The sequence below is a fragment of the Montipora foliosa genome, chromosome 3 (assembly GCF_036669935.1).
Source record: "Montipora foliosa isolate CH-2021 chromosome 3, ASM3666993v2, whole genome shotgun sequence".
Classification (NCBI taxonomy): Eukaryota; Metazoa; Cnidaria; class Anthozoa; order Scleractinia; family Acroporidae; genus Montipora; species Montipora foliosa.
The window spans coordinates 18,537,121-18,542,120 of record NC_090871.1 but is presented as its reverse complement, the minus strand read 5'-3'; the positions used below and the strand labels follow the sequence as shown (position 1 = coordinate 18,542,120).

The window sequence follows — 5,000 nt, the reverse complement described above, 5'->3', positions numbered from 1 at the left end:
TACTTCGAGCCAGTTTTACAGAGGGTACTCCCAGATAAATTTGGTGGGGGTGTGCCGATCGCTTGGTATGGTATGGTAACTTTATTTATACACGGTAAATCCTTCGGCAAAGATACATACATACATACATACATACATACATACATACATACATACATACATACATACATACATACATACATACATACATACATACATACATACATACATACATACATACATACATACATACATACATACATACATACATACATACATACATACATACTTAACTGACCGCTCCCCATAGGGGCTTTTCAGAGCCAATGAAACACAACGAAACTACGGAACAGAACAAAAACAACAGTTAAGAATCCCAGCTGGCCGGAGGCAAACCAGTTGGCTATTTACAAGAACCAGGGACTACCTAACACAAATTCAACGAGTGGTCAGAGCGGGTCTTGAACCCGGGAACTCCGGATCTCAAGGCAAGCGCCCTAACCACTGGATTATAAAAAGATAAAGTTATCTCTAGCCAAACTAACCTAAAACACTATTAACTACATACTAAAAGCTTCTTTACAAGGATGCCGTGTTAAAACTCATTCAAGACTGTGGTGACGTAGATTCTTGAAACCCCCTCCCAATTTCAGACGAAAACGGCTAAAAAACCACACCCCTTGGTGGCAAACTTCTCCTCGCACCCTCCCCCTTCACTTTCTCTTTGAATTTGGTCCAGGTTTTCGTGCGGCCATGACATTCAACTCCCCTGCTTACTCCTCGGCAGACAGAAGCGTCTAAACGCTGGGTAGGGGCACAAGTATAAAGGTATTCGTCATGTCAAGGAAGCGAAGAAGTAGTGAAGGACGGAATGACAACCCAAATAAAGCTGTGAGGCTTAGTCCAGATCTATCAGGGATAGCAGCTGTAATAGTTGAATTTAGTCTTGACAAAACACTTGTGGACCTCAAGAAGCATGGAAAATTGACACATCAGGAAGAGATAGGCTTAAAGTACTATGACGAGTTCCTTGAAAGAATGCCCCGGGAGGAAGCTGGAAAGATTGAGGAAACTGTTAAAAAGGCAGCATTAGATATAAATCCGGCAATGGAAGCTTTTGCATGTGGATCTTACCGCAGAGGAAAGCCTACTTGTGGAGATGTTCATAGTGTCACACCCCGATGGCAAGTCTCATGCAGGTGTTTTGCCAAGACTTCTGGAAATTCTCAAATCATCAGGATTCCTTACTGATGATCTAACATTAGCAGAAAATGGGGAGCAGAGAAAGTTTCTTGGTGTTTGCCAACTTCCTGGAGAGAATACAAAACACAGGCGACTTGACATTATTGTGGTACCTTACAATGAATGGGCATGCTCTTTATTGTACTTTACAGGCTCTGATTACTTCAACAGGTCAATGAGACTTCTTGCAAAAAAAGAATGAGATGTCTTTATCAGAACACTCATTAAACACGGGTGTGGTACAGAGGGGAAGTGAAAAGATTTTCGAAGGGACTCCTCTTCCTGTGTTAAATGAGAAGGATGTTTTTGATTATCTTGGGCTTGAATACCGAGAACCACATCAGAGGGACTGGTAGTGGAAGAGTTGTAAAGGGAATCTCCAATCTGTCAAACAAATAAAGAAAGGATAGAGGAAGACAGTAAAAAAATATACATTGGTCAGTTCATCAAATTGCCCAATTTTTTATTCCCGCCAGAAAGATTTTAGAAAAGTTTAGGGAACCATTTTTGGCTTGGAATTAAAGGAAAGTAGTTTATGGTCTATAATGCAGAAAATGTTACTGTTGGAAATGCCCGCTTATTCTAAATTCACTTAACAGAGACAAAGAATCTTTTAACGTTTGATTTGACATCGTTACCCACATTAGGTGCGGTTACACACACACCATGGTAAAAGCCATTTCCCATGGTAAATTATCCCACGAGGTGAAAAGAAATCTTATGCAATTCATCGGCGGGAAATTTAATCACAACTTCATCAGCATTGTGATTGGCTCTTGTACCTCAGGCATCAAAACACCCTTCCAACCTGGGTTTTGCTAAAAGCGGGCCCGCGGCCAGCGACGGCCCGGCGGCCCGGAGGCCCGGTAGCCCAGTCCTGATTTTCCACAGTTTTTTTATCCAGCGGTAAATCCACGCGAATGCACAGATCTGCATCGGGTTTGGGCGTGCAAAATGGACGACGGTGAGTTTGAATTCGTTTACCATTTTAATCATTTGAATCCTTGTTTCTGTTTGTTGTTGTAAACAGACGAAAACAACAGAGAATGACAACGTTTTTCACTTAGCAACATGCAACGAAAGAAAGGATCGAAAAGGATTGAAATGATTATTAAAATGGTAAACGAATTCAAACTCATCGTCTTTCATTTGCGCGCCCAAACCCGATGCAAATCTGCGCATGCGCGTGGATTTACCGCTGGACAACAAAACTGTGTGGGCCTCCGGGCCGTGGCGGGCCGCTGGCTGGGCCGCCGGCCAGCTTTTAGCAAAACCCTTCCAACCTACCACGTTAAATGTCATGGGCGCTTCCTCTCATCTATTTGACGTATCCTTGGAAATTTACCATGGAAAATTTCCGTCTGCAGCTTTGTGGTAAAATGGTCATTTAGCGAAGATTCTCTATTCACCAACTAATTTAATTATGTCATAAATTCTTAAATGATGACAAAAATATCCAACTACTAAATCTTTTCGTTTCTTTTCTTCTTTTTATCTATTTTATCAACAATGTAACAAAAAATACCTTGGTTAGGGTGGAGGTTCTATTCCCGGGGGGGGGGGGGGGGGGCTAGCATATGAAAGCGTCGTCTCGCTTTGGGGTGTAAATTTTGGATTTTGGTCTCGCTTAGGGTGTTCCGGGCAAAGCGCCAATATTTTATGCCACCAAGGTCTCGTTTAGGGTTCCGCGAAGTAACACAGAATTACGCGAAGAGAAAGAGAAGTCAAATTTCCTTTTAAGTTTTCTTTTTAGATAAAAGCATTCAATGATTATGCCTTTTTATCATTAAAACTCATTGCGTGTCGTATTTTTGTGTTTTTAAACGGTCTCTTTTAGGGGTCAAAATTTTCTTAAGCCACGCTTAGATTGGTCTCCTTTAGGGGTTAAATTCAAAATTTCCGACGAGCATCCCCGTCTGTTTCATATGGGAGTCCCCCCCGGGGTTCTATTACTTGCATTTTTAAAGGAGATTCTTAAACATTGACCCTTTGCAGCAGTAATGGCTTTAATGTGCCATGATTTTATAAATTACAGGGTGTTTAGAATGTTATGTTTGGCATTTTACACTGTAATGCAATTTCAGGAATTTAAACATTTGAAAAATAGTTATAATTTTGTTATGTCATTCATACCGAAACATGTTTCATATTTGTTTTTATCATAATTCAACTTTGGGATTATTTATTTCATGTAGGTTACTTATTAGATAGTACATTTTAAGAATATTTCTCCCTTAGCTTCAAAATGAAGTCCGATATTTTATTCCTACAACATTTTTTTTGTTCCTTTGTCATTTTTGTCTTGTTAGGTAAAATGAGAAATCATATATATATTTTTTGTTTTTGAAGTTGTCGAATGTTGAAGAAGATTGGTCATTACCTTTTTTGAGTTGTTAAATACATTCTGCTTCCAGACGACATTCGAAAGTCCACTCCAATCTTTTCTATACTTCGTTTATTTAAAAAAAGAGAAAGCCTGGGTTCCGCTATGGCGGCTTGACAGACAAACACGCAGTAGGTACTGAACGTCTACTGAATGTTGAGTTGAGTTGTTTATAGGGGCATTAAATATATTCTGCTTCCCAGAGTAGACGATTGAATATTCTTGACATTCGAAAGTCCACTCCAATCGTGTGTATATGGGGTTTACTTAAAAAGAGAGAAAGCCTGGGTTCTGTTATGGCGGCTTGACGGACAAACGTATACTGGGTACTTAATGTTGAACGCTAAAGTAAATGCCTCGTTCCCTCCCGTGAAATGAGTTTTATATGCGTCAAGAAGAGTGACGATTCTCTGATAAGCAATGGCAGTCGCTATGATTGTCACGAAGATGCTCTAAGCTGCAAGGATTCACTGTTTTGGGTTTATCTCGGCATCTATTTAGGGAGAGGACAAAACGCGGAGTCCTACTCCATGGAGTACCCTATGGAGTACCCCTAAAAATAATTTATTAGTTAAATTCAATACTTTATCAACATGGTGAGGTATTTGGATGTACGTACCTTTTGTTACAGTTCGATGCAGTTCACGAATTGGCCGCCATCTTGAAGTTTCGTGGGTATTTCGTGTATCCCTTATTATAGTGTATTTTTAGACAAATATTTATAAAAACCGTGTGTATCCCTGCATACCCATTCAGGCCCGTGAACGTCCATTTATACCCCTATGGAATGGATTGGAAAACTTTATTTGTATGCAGTTAGATTGCAAATGGGTATATATAGGTATACAGGGGCATACATGAGTATATATGGGTAAACAGGGGCATACATGGGCATGTGTGATTATACACTCTATACTACAGTGGTGTATATGGGTATATTATGGGTATACACAGGCCTATATGGGTATACAAGGTCATACAGAGTTGTATGATACACACAAAAAACATACACTACAATAAGGGATACATGAAATACCAACGAAATTTCAAGATGGCGGTCAATTCATGAACTGTATCGAACAGCAACAATCGGAGAGCCGAAAAGCTCTAAATAAATAATGGTAATGTGCATCCAAATACCTCACAATGTTGATAAAGTATGTAGTTTGACCAATAAATGATTTTTAGGGGTACTCCATTTAGATACTCCAAAGGGTACTCCATGGAGTAGGGCTCTGCATTTTGTCCTCTCCCATCTATTTGGGTTTAGTTTTATTCGGAGGTGAGATACAGCTTCAATAATATTACGGGCTAATTATTTAATTTTGGCCCACTTGCTGGATATGAGAAGTCTGTTCAATATTTTTAGAGCTTGGAGTGCTGCTAATTTTATAAA

The 5,000-nt window shown here is 39.7% G+C and overlaps 1 pseudogene; it reads left to right on the top strand.

The window, feature by feature from the left end:
- The first annotated feature begins 650 nt into the window (after positions 1-650).
- On the top strand, positions 651-1,725 carry LOC137994562 (DNA polymerase lambda-like; annotated as a pseudogene).
- The last annotated feature ends 3,275 nt before the right edge of the window (positions 1,726-5,000 follow it).